This window comes from Mobula hypostoma, chromosome 29, assembly GCF_963921235.1.
Source record: "Mobula hypostoma chromosome 29, sMobHyp1.1, whole genome shotgun sequence".
NCBI classification, from domain to species: domain Eukaryota; kingdom Metazoa; phylum Chordata; class Chondrichthyes; order Myliobatiformes; family Myliobatidae; genus Mobula; species Mobula hypostoma.
In genome coordinates, this window is record NC_086125.1 from 9,223,294 (window position 1) to 9,244,852 (window position 21,559).

The following is a 21,559-nucleotide window of genomic DNA, read 5'->3' on the forward strand; positions in this document are numbered from 1 at the left end:
TTGAGGCATTGCTCCATGAAGATGTCCTGGATATTATGGAAGCTAGGACCCATGATGGAGCTGACTAATTTTATAACTCTCTGCAGCTTACTTCGATCCTGTGGAGTAGCCCTCCTCCCAGATGGTCTTGCAGCCAGTCAGAATGCTCTCCAAGGTACATCTGTAGAAATTTTTGAGTGTTTCTGTACAATAAACGAGTTCAGAGTCTGAGCTCCACACAATGAAGTGAATCACACACTCCATGCTCCACATTCAGTGAGTGCACACATTCTGAGCTGTAAATGCGGAATAGGTACGTGTTCTATGCGCTGCGAGCTGATTCATCTGGAAATCTGAACTGTACGAACAGAATTGCTTCACAGTCAGTGCTCTACACCAGATACAGCTCACATAGTCTAAACACTGCGATGTAAAGAAATCCCCAAAATGAAGCTCTGCACCCAAAGGGGATTCAGACAGTTTGAAGTATAAACCAAGAGCGGTTCAAACCCAGAGGCAATTCACACAGCTTGACCGCTATAATCAGAGATAATTTGTTTCTGCACACGCTCAGTGGTGATTAACACAGTTCAGTCTCTGCAGTTAGAGATCATTTACGTAGTGCGATACACACAAAATGCTGGAGGATTTCGGCAAGTCTATGGAGGGGAATAAACAGTCAACATTTCAGGTGGAGTCCCTTCATTAGTACTGGAAAAGAAGAGGGCTGAATCCAGAAAAAAAAAGGTGGGGAGAGTGTGGATGAGCACAAGATGGCAGGTAAAAATAGATAGATAGATAGACATACTTTATTAATTCCGAGGGAAATTGGGTTTTGTTACAGTTGCACCAACCAAGAATAGAGTATAAATATAGCAGTATAGGTAAGACCAGGAAAGGGGGACAGCAGGGAGCATCTGCATAGCGTGAGCTCTACAGTGAGAGGAGGTCCACGCAGATCAGGTCCTATACCCACGGAGGATTCCCAGAGATGGATTCTGCACTCAGAGGCAATTCACACAGGCCAAATATCACACTCATAGGAAACCCAGTCTGAGTTTAAAATCAAAGGAGATTTGTTCTAAGCTCTGCACTCAAAACCATACTCTACACTCGGCTGGCTCACACAGGCCAGGATGTGTGAACCAAATGAGTGGCTCAATGTCCTGTGAAGGCCAAGCTTCACAGGACATGTTCTGTCTGAATGCTACATCGAAAGTGGACTCATACATTTTGAAATCTACACCCAAGGACATTCCAGGCATTACAGAATTAACTCAGTCCAACTTGTTCCATTTTAGGATGGTGGGTTCTGGGTTGGCTGATGAAGCCAATATGGGAACCGGACACTCTTCCACAGAAGAGGCAGGGGGTGACTGAGGTAGTGAGATGGTCTGCCCCTTCCACCACTTGCATAGGGATTCACTGCACTCCCAAAGGATGGACACTAGGTTCTAATTCCATCTCAAATGCTTCTTCTTTACAACGAGTGGTCACAAACTAACGCTTCCCAGGAGCCAGTGGAAGCTAGGAGCACATCCTTAAAATGTTACCTCCATTTTGCCCTTCCATTTCAGTAGTCTCTTCCTAATACTGAATTCAGAATAGAGTGCACAACAGACATGCAAAGAATGTGGCCTGCCCAATATAACTGAACAAGCCTTGAAGCTAAGGATATTGTCTGAGAAGAGGGCATTGACATTGGTTTAATTATTCTTCCTGTGACTTTGAAGGATTTTGTGGAGACATTATTGGTGGTATGTTTCCAGGCCTTGAGGTGCGCATTGTAGGAAGTACAGGTTTCATAAAGGGAGCAGGGTCTATTACTGACCTGTAGGCATGATTTTTATATGAAATTTAACATCCCGATCTTCAACCATCCCTTTCTTCAATCAACCAGTGGCTGTTCTGGTACACTGATGAACTTAAGGTAGGAACCTAAAAGAGGTTACTCACGAGGAGAGATGTAACACAGCCTTGGATTTTGAGGGAAGAACATGCAGAAACTGTGAGGATATTGACCATTATCTTCCAATGCTTTCTGAAAGCTCAAAGTAAATTTATTGTCAAAGTATTTGTAGGTCAACATATACTATCCTGAGATTCATTTTCTTGCAGGCATTCATAGTAAATCAAAGAAATACACTAGAATCAGAAATGAATAGATACTGCATTGCTGACAGTGGACTGAAGAGTAGAAAATGTTACTCCCGTTTTCAAATAAGAGAATGAAGAGAAGCCCAAGAACTACAGGCCAGTTTAACCTTAGACTTGAGAAAGCTTTTCAGTACATTAATCTGGGACAGGATTAATAGTCACCTGGAGGAATATAGATTAATTAAAACAAACCAGCATGTTATTAATGGAAAATTATGTTTACAGAGAACATAGAACAGTACAGTATAGTACAGGCCCTTCAGTCCATGATGTTGTGCTGACCTTTTAACCTACTCCAAGATCAATCTAACCTTTCCATTTTCTTTCATCCATGAGCCTATCTGTCCCTAATGTATCTACCTCTACCACCAAAACCACAGAAGTGCACTTCATGCAGTTAGTTATGACACTTCCTCCCCCACCCCCTCCCACTGTACTTTCCTCAAATCAGTTTAAATGTATGCCCTCCCATACTAGCCATTGCTGCCCTGGCAAAAAGTGTCAGGCTATCCTCTCTATCTATGCCCCTTATCATCTTATACACTCCTTTCAAGTCTCCTCCCATCCTTCTTTGCTCCCAAGAGAAAAGCCCTGGCTCGCCCAACCTTTCCTCACGAGACGTGTTTCGGTATTTTAGTAGAATTATCTGATGAGGTAACAGAGTTGACAAGGGTGTGGTGTGTCACAGAGTCATAGATAAGTACAGCTCAGAAGAAGGCCCTTTGGCCCATCTAGTTCATACTAAACCACTGCTTACTTCCATCGACCTACACTGGGACCATAGCCCTCCATACCCCTACTATCCATGTACCTATCCAAACTTCTCTAAGATTTTGGAATCGAGCTTGTATGCACCATTTGTGCTGGCAGTTTGTTCCATACTCTCATGACCAGTTGACTGAAGAAGTTTCTCCTCATGTTCCACCTTAACTCACCACCTCTGGTTGTAGTCCCACCCAACCTCAGTGGTAAAAGCCTGTTTTCATTTACCCTGTCTATACCTCTCACTATTTTGTATACCTCTATCAAGTCTCCTCTCAATCTTCTACATTCTAAAGAATAAGATCTTAACCTATTAAATCTTTCTTTATAACTCAGGTTCTCCAACACCCTTGTAGATTTTCTCTGTACTCTTTCAACCTTGTTTACATCTTTCCCGTCGGTAGATGAGCAAAATTGGACACAATACTCCAAATTAGGTCTCAGCAATGTCTTACACAACGTAAACATAACATTCCATTTCCTGTACTCAGTACTTTGATTTATGAAGGCCAATGTGCCAAAAGCTTTCTTTATGACTATCTTTGACAGCACTTTCAATGAATTATGGACCTGTATTTCCAGATCTCTTTCTTCCACTGCATTCCTCAGTGCCCTACTGTTCACTGGTTGGTCCTAATGAAGTGTAATACCTTGCTCTTTTCTGCATTAAGTTCCATCTGACATTTTTCAGCCTATTTTTCAAAGATTCAAAATGCATTTATTATCAACGAATGTATAAATTATACAACCTTGGGATTTGTTTGCTTAACAGGCAAAGCAAAGAACCCAAAAGGACCTGATTTTAAAAAAAGACCTACTCCCAGTGCCCCAGAGAAAGATAAAAAACAAAACATGCAAACGATAGAAGCGAGCAACAACAACAGCACTCTGAACCAAGCTGAGCCCTTAGATCCAAATCCTCAGAGTAGGCCCAAAGCCTACTGCAAACAATTCAGTTCATCATATCAGCGGGGCAAGTAGCCGCAAAGTTCGCAGACATGAAGCACAGCAGCCGGGGGCAGTCTCACGGCCTGAGCGTCGTGGAGAGAGAGAAGCCCCCACACTATCTGGGCTGGCGTTTAAATTGTCCAAACCTTGCACTGGGAATCGGGCCCTCTGCGGCAAATTGCTGCGGGCCTAGATATCACTGCCAGAGAAGCCATTCTCAAACTCTCCAAATCTCACCTGACTCCCAACACCCTGCCGTTCCAGTCCAAACAGCGTATTGTATCCTGCATTAGAACCTGTGTCTCGCCATGGCGAATCGCTCCAGGCCTGGCATGCTACCCAGCGATTTGCATCGGACCTGGAATTCACTGCCCAAGAAGCTGTTCTCGACCTCACCAAATCGGCTCACACCCGGGTTAGTTGGATGGACATTAGAACTCCTCTGACCTGTCTTCTCCCTCCAAATCATCCACTCCAACCAGCACGGCTCCAACTCTAAGTCCGTCGATTTTACAGCACACCAGTAGAGCACATTTTGCAAGCTTGCTTTGCCCTCACTTACCTTTTCATTGTTTGCAGTGATAGTTTACCACAATGTACTTCAAAAAAAGTGTTATTCATAATGTTTTAATCTGATTTCCTTTGCTTTCGAACCACAAGTAAGCTGTTGCACATCTTTGACAGCGCCACCTTGAAAACCAAATGCTGGTTCAGATCCCTGAGAGTCACGTTAAGCCTTTCTCACTGTCCTCAACACCCCCAATCTTGGTATGGACTTACAGAAGGCTTTTGATAAGCTGTCACACAAGAGGATATTAGACATATTGAAACATGCCATAAAAGGGGCACAGTGTAGAATTTTTTAAATTATTTTTTTTTAAGTGCAGAATAGGCTCTTTGAGCCACAGAGCCCAGCAATGCCCCAATTTAATCCTAGCTGATCCCACTAACAGCTACGTCTTTGGACTGTCAGAGCATCCGGAGGAAACTCATGCAGTTACAGGAAGAACGTACAAACTCCTTACAGGCAGTAGCGGGAATTGAACCCTGGTCACCTGTATTGTAAAGCGTTGTGTTAACTGCTACACAACCGGGCCGCCTTGTCAATGTAACAATCAACAGAAGGTTATGGTGAATGGTGATGGTAAAGTGGCAGAATACGGAGAAATGTAAAAGGTGATGTGTTTTGGTAGGTAGATGAAGGGGAGGCAATAAGGATACTGTTCTAAACAGGGGACATGTGCAAAGGAACCTAGGGGTATGTGTGCACAAATTCCAGAAGTGGCTGGTCAGGTTGAGAAGATGATAAATAACCCATTAAAAATGCTGGACTTTGTTGATAGTGTTGTAGAATATTAAAGCACATCATGGCCTCCAAGAGGGAATTGGATAAGTGTATGAGAGAGAAGAGCTTGCAAGACTACGAGAAAGGATAAACACAAGAGATTCTGCAGGTGCTGGAAGTCCAGAGCAACACCCAGAAAATGCTGGAGGAACTCAGCAGGTCAGGCAGCATCTACAGAAATGAACAAACAGTCGATATTTCGGACCAAGACCCTTCCTCAGGACTGGAAAGGAAGGGGGAAGATGACAGAATAAAAAGGTGGGGGAGGGAAAGAACAGCTACAAGGTGAGAGAAGGGCTGGAGAAAAAGAAATCTGATGGGAAAGGAGAGTGGACCATGGAGACAGGGAAGAAGGAGGGGCAGCAGGGGGAGATGATAAGCAGATGAGAAGAAGAGGTAAGTGGTCAGAGAAGGGAATAGAAGAGGGAAGACGGAGGGAGAAAAAAATAAATTTTACCGGAAGGAGAAATCAATATTCATGCAATTAGAATGAAGGCTACAAGGATTGATTGTTGGAAGCATCTTGCGAGTTGTTTGGTCAAGAGAGGCATGGACATGATGGAACAATTGGCCTAACTCACTGCAATCATTCTATCATACTATGTCTGCCTTTTCTCCTTTGCTGAGAGGTTGCTCCTGAGATATAGGAAGACAGTCAGTTTTTGTTTAAGTCTTTAACTCTTAAGGGGCATAGACCCCTGACTGTCCTGGGCCGGTCTTTCAAATTGTCCCCAAATGTAGGCCATCTGCTGGTGAAAATCCTTCCTTTTTCAGGGATGAGGTCTTTGGAGCCTTTGTTGGCGTTTCTGCAGATCTGGATTTTTTTCAGGATGGGGTTGCTGGTCCATGCCTAACACTCCTCCTTTTGTCGCTGGGCTTGGGATGATCCATGGCAGGGATGAAGATATGCAGAGGCAATTCAAAAAATCTTCACCAATGTGAATCTTCAACACAAAGCAGTCAGTGACTGTGCACCGAGTCCAGCCCTTGTTCTATCATGGACAGGTTTACAAAGTCTCAGCTGATTCACATATTGCCAGGCTCCACACCCAGAAACAATTCCAACAACTTAGCCTACAGATCGGCAGTGATTCACATACACTCAGCGTCCACTTTATTAACTACAGGAGGTACCTAATAAAGTGGCCACCCACTTCTGCTGTTGTAGTGCATCTACTTCAAGGTCCAAAGTGAAATGCAGAGATGCTCTTCTGCACACCACTATTGTAACCGGTGGTTATTTGAATTACTGGCACCTTCCTGTCAGCTTGAACCAATCTAGACATCCTCCCCTGACCTCTCTCATTTAAAGGACAAGGTGTTTCTGCCCACAGAACTGTCACACTGAATGTTTTTTTTTGTTTTACTGTAAACTGTGCACTGTTGTGCATGTAAATCCCAAGAGATCAGCAGTTTCTAAGATACTCAAAACATCACATCTGGCACCAACAAACACTGCACCGTCCAAGTCACTAAGATCGCATTACTTCCCCATTCTTAACACCAACTCAACCTCCACTTCTAGTAATGTTTAATGGTGGTTGGCAGACCAACGTAAGGTGTATTACTGCCACTTACTGAGCATCATTTAAGCCCACCAAGTACTTTTCTTCCAGAAATTCTTCCTTCACCACCCCTTTCACATTTGTGTCACATAGTACTATGAGCATTAAAATCCCCTGACCTTTACAAGGTTCCACACGGTAGGCTTATTCAGAAAGTTAGAAGGCATGGGATCCAGGGAAGTTTGGCCAGGTGGTTTCAGAATTGGCTTGCCTGCAGAAAGCAGAGGGTGGTGGTGGAGGGAGTACATTCAGATTGGAGGATTGTGACTAGTGGTGTCTCACAAGGATCTGTTCTGGGACCTCTACTTTTCGTGATTTTTATTGACGACCTGGATGTGGGGGTAGAAGGGTGGGTTGGCAAGTTTGCAGACGACACAAAGGTTGGTGGTGTTGTAGATAATGTAGAGGATTGTCGAAGATTGCAGAGAGACATTGATAGGATGCAGGAGTGGGCTGAGAAGTGGCAGATGGAGTTCAACCCGGAGAAGTGTGAGGTGGTACACTTTGGAAGAGCAAACACCAAGGCAGAGTACAAAGTAAACAGCAGGATACTTGGTAGTGTGGAGGAGCAGAGGGATCTTGGGGTACTTGTCCACAGATCCCTGAAAGTTGCCTCACAGGTGGATAGGGTAGTTAAGAAAGCTTATGGGGTGTTAGCTTTCATAAGTCGAGGGATAGAGTTTAAGAGTCCCGATGTAATGGTGCAGCTCTATAAAACTCTGGTTAGGCCACACTTGGAGTACTGTGTCCAGTTCTGGTCACCTCACTATAGGAAGGATGTGGAAGCATTGGAAAGGGTACAGAGGAGATTTACTAGGATGCTGCCTGGTTTAGAAAGTATGCATTATGATCAGAGATTAAGGGAGCTAGGGCTTTACTCTTTGGAGAGAAGGAGGATGAGAGGAGACATGATAGAGGTGTACAAGATAATAAGAGGAATAGATAGAGTGGATAGCCAGCGCCTCTTCCCCAGGGCACCACTGCTCAATACAAGAGGACATGGCTTTAAGGTAAGGGGTGGGAAGTTCAAGGGGGATATTAGAGGAAGTTTTTTTTACTCAGAGAGTGGTTGGTGTGTGGGATGCACTGCCTGAGTCAGTGGTGGAGGCAGATACACTAGTGAAGTTTAAGAGACTACTAGACAGGTATATGGAGGAATCTAAGGTGGGGGCTTATATGGGAGGTAGGGTTTGAGGGTTGGCACAACATTGTGGGCCGAAGGGCCTGTACTATGCTGTACTATTCTATGTTCTATGTTTAGGTAGCAAACTTCTAACATTTCATTGTAGGATTTAAAAGAGAAAAAAACATTAATAACCCTTCTCTGAACATTAGCTAACACACCTAGCATTCAATTGAAAAAAAAAAGAAAAACAATTATAACCCTTCTTTGAGGTCTGAATATTATTTACCCCCCCCATTGTAAAGCAACACTAATCATTTCTAGACTTAAGCCTTTTATCTCGACATGTTTTTCAGCAGCTTCTAATATAATTTTATATTTTTCTGTCCTACTTTTTGTTTGTGCTGTACAATTTACCACATTTGCTATGAAATAAATTTTATTTTATCAAAATCAATAAGTCCTTTGTTATAAAATCATGCACTTTACACACTGACTTTAATCAATACGTACTCTGGATATTAATAGCTCCCACTGACACTGTCTTCTGTACTCTCTGAAGGGCCTCTGCATATGAAATGTCCATATTTACCCGAACAATACACTTCCATAGCATTCTTATACAGTATACAGGACACCTTGCATTAGTAGAACTACTGAGTGGTTGCCTTCACTTTTACTACATTTTGGCCTAATGCCTTCTCCACAATGATCATAATCATGTTCTTCGCCACATTTACCACACTGCTTTTTTACCGCTACACTCAGCTGCCACATGACCAAACTTCTGGCACTGGAAGTATCTCAGAGTGGGTGGCACATAGATTCGAACCATATAATTCATTTAACCTAAATTAACCCGAACCAGCAATTTTTTCCATCAAATCAACACCAACAAGCTATCTGTTCTCACACAACCACAAAACCTTTTAAACATTTAGCACCTATAACCTTTCCCCCGACTAAATGATTTTTAACACAGTGCATGAATACATCTGGGGGAGGGGGTTTCACAACCTTTTTTATGCTACGGACCCCTACCATTAACTAAGGGTAACGTGAACCCCAGATTGGGAACCCCTGATCTAGTGGCTCTCCTGTAATTACCCCCAAAAGCCACGGTTGTTCAATATAATTGCATGGTACTTACTTTCCTTCCTCCCACAACTTTTAACCCTAAAGCTTTCTCACATTGATTAATATCTCTACAAAACATCAAGGGCACTCTTCAAAAGTTTTGCGCCAACAATATCTCTCAATCCTGTTTTTTCCCCAAATCTTTAGTTAATCTAATTGGACTGATATCAGAAACAAGTCCACATTCAAAACTCAACAAAACCTTCAACTCTTCCTTCCTTCTTCTATTTAAATCCTGTCTACTGCCTTCGTCACTAGTTGATAAGCCACTACAATCCTCAATTCGCCCCTTTATTTTTCCGTTCCTCAGAAACCTGCCATTCACCTTCCTCCACACAACTCCTGTCACCCAGTACCACCTCCCATTCACTGCCTCCATCTTCTTCATTGCTTCCTGACACCTCTACCCCACAACCATCAACTGAAACCCTCTATCCAACTCCACACAGTTGCAACAGGATCACTGTGCTTCATGGGCCCAAATGAACCTCTTGACCGTGTCTGCGTGCTTTTACGCATTGAGTTGCAGCCGCATGATTGGCTGATTAGATATTTGTACTGATAAGCAGGTGTACCTAATTAAGTGGCCACAGAGCGTCATGCTGAATTCTATACACAGCTCAATTCCCACAAAGTGATCACTACACCAAAAGGCAATTCGCTTCATAGAAAGGTAATTCACACAGAGGTGATTTACAAACCCTGAAGCTTGTTCATAAAGCCTGAGCAATAAAGCCCTCAATCCAATCTCTATACTCTGAGGCAATTCACTGATTCCAAACTGAGCTTTGCAGCTAAATTAGACTTGTATATTCTGAGCTCCACACCAGAAACTGAATAACTCAGTTGGTGTACATTGTCCAAGCTATGAAGTAGATCTTCAGTCTGTGCTATAATAATGCACACAGTCCAACAGTGCACCCAGATTTCACTCAGTCCACTTTATGAACAGTCAAACTTCACAACAGTCTGGACTCTACACCCACACCTACAGGCAATTCACAGGATCAAAAGCACTTCACTTCACTTCACACAGAGGCGTCTAGCGCAGTTTGGGATCAGCACTGAGAACAGTCCAAATTCTACAACTGTAGCTGATTCACTCAGTCCCAGCCATACACCAAGTGGTGATTAATGTGGACTCTAAACCCAAAAATTGTTTGCACAGTTTGAAATCTATCGTGAATAGCACTGACTGAATTAAAAACAGAGGATCCATAGCTGATTCACACAGTCTGAGCCCTATCTTAATAGGCAATTCACAGTCTGAGCTCGACACCGAGGAGAGATTCACAGTTCAATTTCCACACCAACAAGAGATTCACACTCTTCCAGGCTCTACAATCAGAGCTGATAAACAAACTACAAAATCTACATGTCACAACCACGGATTCGGCAGTACAGCAGACGCGGCAATTGTGCTTGTGAATATGCACGTGTCAGCTAATTATTTTTTCATTGTGATAGTATTTATCTCCATTCATTCTGTCGTAGTATTTGTCGAGACTTGGACATAGCTACGCTTCATTATCTGCATTCCGCCATGCCTGAGAAATTGGACTGTCGAGTCAACTGACTCTGAAGAGTAGCGGTATTCGTTTTATTCTTTGTTGCTCTTTTCAGCCACAGTGTAGGCTTCGTTGTCCATTTGAGAGTTTTAGTCAACGGCCCTGTTTGGCCCAGCGTTTATTGTTTTCTTTCCCCTTTAACACTGTTCACATTAAAGTCTGTGAACTATCAACCTGCTTCAGTGTCTCTCACTCCACACTTGGGCCACATCCGAACCATGGTGACACTACACCTGGAATGTTCCAGTCAAAGCTCTACATCTAGGTGTGATTTGCACAGACCAAGTTTTAAACACACACAACACAGGAAGTACTCACAACCTCATCTCTACAGTGAGAGGTAATTCGTGCAGTCCAAACAATATTTCTAACTTCCAAATTAACTTTACCCATACTTTACACCCTGCACTTCCACACTGCCTCCAGTTCTTCATGTTTCAAAGCCATGGGATTTAAAGATGTTATAATGCAGGGCAAAACAATGATAAATTATTAATAGATTAATATTCTCATGCCAGCAACAAGTTCCTCTGCATTTCATTATGTTTATGTCCTGGGGCAGCTTTTTTTTGGGAGTTTCTGTGCTGCTATTGTTTCCAATTTGTGACAGCTGCAATTCTTCACCTGTACTTCGTTAAATGCAATTTGGAACATTGCCAGAATATAAAGGTGCTACAAAAATACCTATCATTCTTCCTGGATTTTGTGTCAGGTTTACAATGAATGACCAATAAGATATTGATTGCACTGAGAGGGTGAAGAGTCATTGAGTAATAGAGAAGTACAGACAGAAACAGGCCCTTCGGCCCATCTAATCTATGCCTAGACATTTAGACTGCCTACTCCCATCGACCTGCCCGAAGACCATAGCCCTCCAAACCCTGAAAATTGATGTAACTATCCAAACTTCTCTTAAACACTGAAATTGAGCTTGCATGCACCAATTGTGCTGGCAGTTGGCTCCACACTCTCATGACCCTCTGAGTGAAGAAGTTTCCCCTCATGTTCCCCTTAAACTTTTCACCTTTTACCCTTATCTATGACCTCTAGTTGTAGCCTCACACAATCTCAGTAGAAGAAAACCAGCTTGCATTTACCCTACCTATACCCCTCATAATTTTGTATACCCCTGTTAAATCTCCCCTCAATTTGCTACATTCCAAAGAATAAAGTCCTAACCTATTCAATCTTTTCTTATAACTCAGGTCTTCCAGACCTGGCAACATCCTTGTAAAATTTTCTCTGTACTCTTTCAACCTTGTTTTACATCTTTCCTGTAGGTAAGTGACCAAAACTGCAGACAATACCCCAAATTAGGCCTCACCAACATCTTACACAATGTCAACATAACATCCCATCTCCTGCACTCAATATTTTGATTTACAAAGGCCAATGTACCAAAATACCAATGTACCAAAATACCAAAAGACTTCTTAGGCTACTGTGATGCCACTTTCAACGAATTATATCCAAATCCCTTTGTTCTGCCAAACTCCTCAGTGCCCTACCCTATACTGTATAAGACCTCACCTGGTTGGTCCTACTGAAGTGCAACACCTCGTATTTGTCTGCACTAAATTCCATCTCCCACTTTTCCATCTGGTCCTGATCTTGCTGCAAGCCTTAATAACCTTTTTCACTGTCCACTACACCCCAAATCTTGGTGTGATCTGCAAATTTGCTGTACTAGTTAACCACCTCCAGATTGTTGATATGGATGACAAACAACAATGGACCCAACGCCAATCGCTACGGCACTCCACTAGTCACAGGCCTTCAGTCAGACAGGCAGCCATCTACTACCACTCTCTGGCTTCTGCCACAAAGCCAATGTCTAATCCAATTAACTACCTCATCTTGAATGTTGACCAACCTCCCATGCAGCATCTTATCAAATGCCTTACTAAAGTCCATGTAGAGAACATCCACTGGCTTGCCTTCATCAACTTTCCTGGTAGCTTCCTCAAAAAACTCTAAGATTGGTTAGACATGACCTACTACGCACAAAGTCATGCTGACTTTTCCTAATCAGTCCATGTCTATCCAAGTACTTAGATATCTGGTCCCTCAGAATACCTTCCAATATCTTTCCCACTACTGATATCAGGCTCACCAGCCTATCCTGGTTTATTTTTACAGCCTTTCTTGAACAGAGGCTGAATATTGGCTATCCTCCAATCCTCAAGTACCTCACCTGTCACTACTAATGATTTAAATATTTCTGCTACGAATCCAGCAATTTCCGCACTTTCCTCCCTCAGAGTCTGAGGGAACACCCCACCGTGCCCTGGGGATTTATCCACCCTAATTTGCCTCTGAACAGCAAACACCTCCACCTCTGTAATCTGTATAAGGTCCATGAAGTTGATGCCACTTGGCCTCACATCTATAGAGTCTATGTCTGTCTCCTGAGTAAATACAGATGCAAAAAAATTATTTAAGATCTCCCCCATCTCTTTGGCTCCACAAATGAATTACCATTCTGATTTTCCAGTGGACCAATATCATCCCTTGCAAACCTTTTGTTCTCAACAGATCTGTAAAATCCCTTGGAATTCTCCTTCTCTGCTATAGTAACCTCATGACTTCTTTCCAGCCCTCCCAATTTTTTCTTAAGCATTCCCTTTCACTTCTTATACTCCATAATCACCCCATTTGTTCCTACCCGTCATTACCTGCTAAGCACCTCCTTTTTTTCTTAACCAGGGCCTCAATATCTTTTGAAAACCAAGGTTCTCTACACTTGTTATCTTTACCTTTTATTCTAGCAGGCGCGTACAAGCTTTGTACTCTCAAAATTTCATCTTTGAGGGCCTCCTGCTTACAAGTACACTTTCGGCAGCAAGCCTTCTGTCCCAATCCATGCTTGCCAGATCCTTTCTGATACCATCAAAATCAGTCTTTCTCCAAGTTAGAATTTCAACCTGCAGACCTGACCTATCTTTTTCCATATTTAATTTTGAAATTAATACCATTGTGATCACTAGATGCAAAGTGTTCCCCTTCACAACTTCGGTCACCAGCCCTGTCTCATTCCCTAACAGCAGGTCAAGTATCACATGCTCTCTCATTGGGGTTTCTACGTACTGACTAAGGAAACTTTCCTGAACACATTTGACAAACTCTATCCCATCTAGTCCTTTTACAGTATGGGAGTCCCAGTCAGTATGTGGGAAGTCAAAATCACCTACTATAACAGCCTTATGTTTCTTGCAACAGTCTGCGATCTCTCCGAAAATTTGTTCCTCTGTATCTTCCAAACTGTTGGAGGGTCTGTAATATAGCCCCATTAACGTGGTTATACCTTCCTTATTTCCCAGTCCCACCCATAATGCTTCGCTGGATGAGTTCGCCATTCTACGCTGACTGAGCACTGCTGTGACATTTACCCTGACTGGTAACGACATCCCTCCTCCTTTAATCCCTCCTGTTCTGCTGCATCTAAAACACTGGAACCCCGGAATACTGAGCTGTCAATCCAGCCCCTCCTGCAATGAAGTCTCACTAATGGCTTACAGTATTATAATTCTAGGTGCTGATCCATGCCCTGTGCTCATATGCCTTTCCTACAGTACTTCTTGCATTGAAATATGCACAGCTCAGGACATTAATCGCCCCATGCTCAACCTTTTGGTTCCTGACTTTGAGGATTTTTTTTGTGTTCTTTTTGCTGGTGGTTAAGAAGGCATACGGTGCATTGGCCTTCATCAATTGTGGGATTGAGTTTAGGAGCCGAGAGGTAATGTTGCAGCTATATAGGACCCTGGTCAGACCCCACTTGGAGTACTGTGCCCAGTTCTGGTCGCCTCATTACAGGAAGGATGTGGAAACTAGAGAAAGGGTGCAAGGGAGATTTACAAGGATGTTGCCTGGATTGGGAAGGATGCCTTATGAGAATAGGTTGAGTGAACTCGGCCTTTTTCCCTTGGAGCGTCAGAGGGCGAGAGGTGACCTGATAGAGGTGTATAAGATGATGAGAGGCATTGATCATGTGGATAGTCAGAGGCTTTTTCCCAGGTCTGGAATGGTGGAATGGCTAGCACTAGAGGGCACAGTTTTAAGCTGCTTGGAAGTAGGTACAGTGATGTCAGGAGTAAGTTTTTTTATGCCGAGAGTGGTGAGTGTGTGAAATGGACTGCTGGCGACGGTGGTGGAGGCGGATATGATAGGGTTTTTTAAGAGACTCCTGGACAGGTACATGGAGCTCAGAAAAATAGAGGGCTATGGGTAACCCTCGGTAATTTCTAAGGTAAGGACGTGTTCGGCACAGCTTTGTGTGCCGAAGGGCCTGTATCATGCTGTTGGTTTTCTATGTTTCTATGCTTATGTGTTTTTTTAATGCTACATCAAATCCAAAGTAACAATCATGTCATTGTCCTTTACACTCGTATACTGAAGAACAACAATATAATCTTTTGAATCCAGTGGTAAAATGTTTTAGTCCTGCATTGGGAGCCCGACCAAGGATATTTTCTACCATCCTGCTAATGAATCAAAGTGAAGAAATTGCTTGCTGGGTTGCGGACAGGCACCAAAGATTATTTTGGTTTTGGAGAATTTATGTTATTATTAGAAATGCCTGTGGAAATATGTTTTCTTTTGCAAAACAAGACATATTCCAGTAGTCTTGAAAATAATGAAAGAGATCAGTCTACGGCATATGCTTTAAATCCTAGGAGATGAGATAAAAGTGAAGAAGTTTGATTAAGAAGTGAAATGGTGAAAACTTTCTGAAATTCATGAACCAGCATTAAGAGGAGCAGCTGGTCCTGAACAGGCTGGATTAGAGTGAGACTGGATTGAGTTTGTACAGAGACAGGGAAGGTTTAGTGCAGAGCTGAGCTGGGAGAGGGCTGGTCGGGGCAGGTTTGAGATAGGACTGGGTTGAGGTGAAGTGTGTTAGGGCTGGACTGGGTCCGGATCAGGTGATGGCAGGGCTGGGGCTGGACTGGCACAGGACTGACTGGATCAGAGAACTAGGGTGGATAACACCAGGGAATGATTCATAATGCAAGATCCCCTTCTCTTGGTACAATCTGTTTATTTCTCCTTTGATGAAAACAAGCTGTTTTCCAGAGCTCTTGTTCTTCAACTTTGACTCTTGTTTCCTAGAACCCTTATATTTGGTCTAAACACATTCTTGAGAACCAAAGAATGCTGGAAAAATTAGCAGATCAATCAGCTACAATGGAAAGAAAAACGGTTAATAGTTCATGTTGAAGACCCTTCATCAGACCTTCCATCTGGTCTACAACGACAGCTCAGCCTATTTCAAAGTGGTCATGGTCTGCTGTTCCATTTTATTTTCTGTTACATTCATTGCTGTAACAGATAACGTTTTGCTTTCTTTGGCATGGCAGTTCAGATGTTTTGGTTTTTATCTGAAATTATCATACTTTTGATGATCTTACAGATATTATATCCCCAGTAAACATTGTCCCCTGCCAAAACCCCTGCCATTGGTAGGTAGAAAGACTTCCTTTACATTTTGGCTAATTTCCAGTTAAATAAAAGCAGAATACTGCAGATGCTGAAAAGTGGAAATAAAACCAGAAAATGCTTGATATCCTCAGCAGATCAGTCAGCACTTGCAGATACATAGTTAATGACTTTGATCAGATCCGGGAAATGTAGAGCAAGGGGCAGAAAAATGTAGCTGGGGAGCAATATGAAAGGGCAAGTTGAGATGGAATGTAATGCATGCATGATTAAATGACAAAAGGGATGATATTGTCCATACGTCTACAGTCACTGTCTCTAGAACAGAGGTTGACAAAGCTTTTTATGCCTTACCATTAAACAATGGGGTCCGTGGACCCCAGATTGGGAACACTGCTCTAGAACAAGCTTTTCCAATGGTCTCCCTGCAGGAGGATAGACACAAGGGGGATCACTTTTCATACCTAGGAGGCTAGCTATGAGACCAGAAAGTATGATCCTTCACATAGTTGCTCCAACTAATAACTGATACAACAGAGAAGTTTTCTTTCACAAGTATCTAATTGTCATAATACAAGGCAAAATGTTATTTAGTTTTTTATATGTTTTATTCATAACATTACTCTATATCCAGGAAGAAAGGTCTGCTTCTTCCTTGTGAAAAGGGTGGACCAGAATATCTTGGATCTGATTCTATTCCAGTACTGTAGCTACATAGCTGGATACGTGCAGGATAGGACATGGAGAAAACAGGTTATAGATGAGGTCAGGCACAGATCAGCAATGACCTCTGAACAGCGGAGCAGATGCAAGAGGTTGAGTGATGTTCCCCTGGTCCTACTGTCCTTGCATGTGTCAGGCCAGATATGAGGAAATAGTTTAAGCTTTCCTTTTTAAAAACACAGAAGTGTGCACCAAATTAGCTACCAGACTGGTTTGAATTTGTGAATTGATTTGCATTTGGTTGCAGTGAATAATGAAGACAACTGCTCCTCAGGGCTCCAACCAGGAAGAAGGGTTTAAGATGTGCGGTGCGCAACCTGTCAGTGCTGTGTTTTATGAATGAAGAAATCCTATCATTTATGCAGTATTCAATGACTCAGTATGCAATGTGTGGCATCCTGGCGACACAGGAGCCGGCATTCGCTCAGACTTTGAGATAATTTTAGCCTTTTAGGCGTGACAGATGTTTGCAACGCTCAGATTCGATTGTGCCAACCATTGAGATCAAGGATGCTAAGCAGCAATTATTTTGACATGTAATTTCCTCATATCATTATGTGCGTGGTAGTGGAGGGGATGTGATGGGGTATAAAAATAGAACAGAGAAGAAGACATTTTGGCTTAGGGAACTTGATTCAACATTGCTTTTAATAAGCGAAAGTGAAGGAGAAATGCTTGAAACATACAGTATGTCTCTGCCTTTACATCTGTGAGCATGCACTGTGTGCTCATGTGGTGGTGCATATGTAAGCTTATCTATGAATGCACATGGGTGCCTGTGTATGTCTGGCGTAAACTCATGCATTACACTGGACAACAAAGATTTGGCTTCCTGAATACTTTTGCCTGAATCTTAGGTATGGGTTTTGGGCTGCTGATCATGAAAGCTATCATGAAATTTCCCCATCTCGCATCATTTTTTAAAAATCGTCTTTCTTTAAAAATTTCAATTCATAATTCAAGTCAGAATAACTGATGCCAAGATTAAGGATAGCATGTTTGTTGATCCACAAATCTAATTGGTCATCAATGACAGGCAATTCAAAGAACTTCTAGTGGGACTGGAGAAAAATTGCATGGAAGGTATCAACGGTGTTGTTGAAAATTTTCTTGGCAACTACAGAGCCACCAAACTACGTGCAGCTTGTTGACAACATGCTTCAAGCACACAAAACCATGAAGTGAAACATGTCACTAAAAGATTCATTTTCTGAATTCCCATTTAGGCTTCTTCCCTGCAAATCTTGGTGCTGTCAGTGACAAGCATGAGGTTTCACCAAGATATTGCGATCATTGAGAAATGGTATCAGAGCAACTGGAATCCATCAATGCTGGCTGATTATTGTTGGACACAAGTGAGAAGCCTCAGACACTGAGAACAAATGAGAATCATCAACAAAACATTTTTAGCTTAGTTGAACTATTGCAAAATGTCATCAGCATTTTGCAATTAAACGCATTGTATTCAATAAAAGTTAATTTCTTGTTTTTCTAAATTGTTATGCAATACATGTAATCTGAAATTATGTTTGTAGTCAGCTTCAAGTGATCTATCATAAATAAAAAGAATTCTAAGGAAGCAACACTTTTGAAAAAATTTGTTGTCCAGTGAGCAATATATAGCATTTACAACCCAGAAACTAGCAATTTAGTCCAACCACTGGTCTGGACTAGTCTTTTCTGGGATGCCATATGGTTATTGCCTGCTGAGGTTCCCTGCACACTGGGTTTGAGATTACACTCCTGTTCACTCACCAGGACGCAAGAAAATAGGAGCAGGAATAGGCCATGAGCCCATTCATATCATTCAATATGATCATAGCCTATCCATGCTGGCCTTAACTCCTCTTGTGTGCCATCTCTCTATATCCCTCTAATTCTCAATCTATCAAATACTTGCCACTATAAATATCCATTTATTGATTGATTGAGACACAGTTTGGAATAGGCCCATCCAGCCCTTTGAGCAGCACTGCCCAGAAATCCTTGATTTAACCCCAGCTTAATCACGACATAATTTACAATGACCAATTAACCTATCAACTGATACAGCTTTGGACTGTGGGTGGAAACCCATGCAGTCACAGGGAGAATGTACAAACTCCTTACAGGCAGAGGTGGGAATTGAACCCCGATCACCTGTACGGTAAAGCGTTGTGCTAACCACTATACCACCGTGCTGCCCTAAAGATCCAGCTTCCACCAATTACTGAGACAAGAAATATCTAATATCTAAGTACATCAGTTTTAAATGACTGGACCTTTATCTTGTAGTTATGCCCCCTTGTTTCAGACTCTCCCACTAGTGAAAGCATCCCAACATCTACCCTTAGGGTCTAATGTGTTTGAATGAGGTCATTCCTCGTTCTCCTAAACTCCAAGGAATATAGGCCTGAACTATTTAATCTCTTTTGATAAAACAACTTCTCATCCCAGAAATAAGCCTGATGAATCTCTTTTGTACTGCTATCAATGTTGTTATATACAGGAGATTCCGGTTAATCGGACCAGGTGCTTATTTGGGACAACTCTTAAAGAACAAAAACTAAACTGAAAAAATTGCCAGGATTCCGTTTGTTTATTTGGGACATTATGCTGCTTAATTGGGACAGGAGACTGGTGAACAGTTTCTAAATGGTGTCAGTCGCATGCCCTTGCATGGCTATTAGACACTACACTGTGCTTGAATTTTTAAATAGAGTTGTCACTGATAATTGGTGAGAAGGAAGCAGTAAAACTGTTTTGTTCACAGTGGTTTAAAGCATATAGGCTTGGTATGTTCTGGCCGCAGTCTGTAAGGAGTTTGTATGTTCTCCCCGTGACTGCTTGGGTTTCCTCCAGGTTCTCCAATTTCCTCCCACAGTCCAAAGATGTACTGGTTGGTATGTTAATTGGTCATTGTAAATTGTCCTGTGATTAGGCTAACTCTACACTGTATGTCAATAAATAAATATATAAATGTCAGAAGCTGCCCGGAGTGAAAATGAAATGATTTTAATATTTCAACAAGTTAAGAATTAAGAATTTGAAGGTATCTTGAATATTGCAATGAAAATAAAGATTTGGAGGATGCAAGCACCTAAAGCATTGTATGAAGGCAGTCCAGGCAGTCTGTTATCTGTACTCCGTGACTGCACTGATTTTATTCATTTACGGTCAATGATAAGAACCAGCAGATGAATTCACTCTGGGTACTAATAAATAGTTTTTTGGTACTGTATTGGTATTGGTAGTGTTCTAATTTGTTCAGTATTTTATATAAACAATAATTTGTTACACAGTTAAATAGTAGTATGTATTTTTTAACTATTTCCACGGAACTTCAGCTAATTGGGGCAGTTGTTTAATTAGGCCAAAGTGTACTGGTCCCAATGTGTCCCAATTAACCAGAATCCATTGTATGCTCTGATAAGGGATCATAACTGCACACAGTATTCCAGGTGAAGCTTCACCAACACTGTGTACAATTTCAACAAAGTTCCATTCCTAGGAAATGCCTGCTAGAATCCCTGAATTACCAAGAGGGGTTTCTTAAAATTGGTACTCCAATCTGCAGAACCACTGTTTAAAGACCTCTAGTGCATGTGAAGAGGCTGTAAAATTACTTCAGTGGGCAGAAGCACTTAAAAGCATCCCTGCTGATGAGAGAATGGGACTGTCAGGTAAGCCCAGTGGACTGCACTCAGTCTCAAGACTCAGATAAACTGGAAGTGCACTTTCCTTTGAGTTTTGCCAGAATTCGGCTCGCATACTGACCCTTGATGAAACTGGGTGCTTGTTGAGGTTAGGAGTGCTGGGAAACTTTTGAGTTGAAATAGCAAAAGTATCAAAGGTCAGTTTTGGTTCTGGCAAAAAAATTGCTTTTATGAGGAAAAAGGGGACTATTAACAGTTTTTTTTCTCTCTGTCAGAGGATCAAACAATAATCCCATAGAGGCTAAATATGAATTTTAGCTTGTTATCACTATTAAACCAGCTCCTACCAATTCATCCTTGGGAAATGGAGCTCCTACTTTTACCATCAGCAAGCGAGTGTGTCGAGATAACGATACATCAACGTTACAAGTGAAATGTTAGAGGTACGGAGTTGATGCACACCAAATCGTGGGCTCTAAAGGCCCAGGGTGGCCAGGGCAGTGGCTCACTGCTAAATGTCACATCCAAGATAAATTAGACAAGGAGAGTAATCATTTCTAGGAGAGATTTGCAATTCCAACAAGAAACGAACATCCTAAAGTGACTAACAGCTAATCTTTTTCAAGTGAAGTCACCGCTTTGTCATAAGGAAACACAGCAATTATCACTGGGATAAGTGCCCAGATAATTGATTATTAGTGGTTTAATCCATGGATGAACACTGGGAAAAAATCACCAGCTTGTCTGCAAATTATACAAGAGATCCTGCAGATGCTGGAAATATCGAGCAACGTACACATAAAGTGCTAGAGGAACTCAGATGAGGGGAAAGGAAAGTCAACATTTTGGGCTGAGGGCCTTCTTCAGGACTGGAAGGGAAGAGGGCAGACGCTGGAATATAGAAAGGTTAGGGAGAGGAGGAGGAGCACAAGCTGTCAGATGATAAGATGAGTCCAGGTGAGAGAGGGGAGGTAGGTGGGTGGGGGGGGGTAGATGAAATAGAATGATGTGAGAAGCTAGGAGGTGTTGGGTGAAAGAGAAAGAAGGAATCTGCTGGGAGAGGGCAGGAGACAAAGGAATAAAAAGGAGGAGGTGATGGCAGGTCATGAGGTAAGGGGCAGGGAAGAGAAGGAGTTTCCTGCACACCCGTCCTCACTCCATCTCCCCATGACATTACA

At 42.3% G+C, this 21,559-nt stretch overlaps 1 protein-coding gene and 1 long non-coding RNA gene across 3 annotated transcripts in view; both read right to left on the bottom strand.

Annotated features, from left to right (window-relative positions):
• Positions 1–21,559, bottom strand: part of LOC134339299 (3',5'-cyclic-AMP phosphodiesterase 4B-like) — a 408,487-nt gene that overhangs the window by 261,141 nt on the left and 125,787 nt on the right. The gene's annotated exons all lie outside the window — the stretch shown is intronic.
• LOC134339301 (uncharacterized) overlaps positions 1–21,559 on the bottom strand; it is a 32,651-nt gene that overhangs the window by 4,340 nt on the left and 6,752 nt on the right. The gene's annotated exons all lie outside the window — the stretch shown is intronic.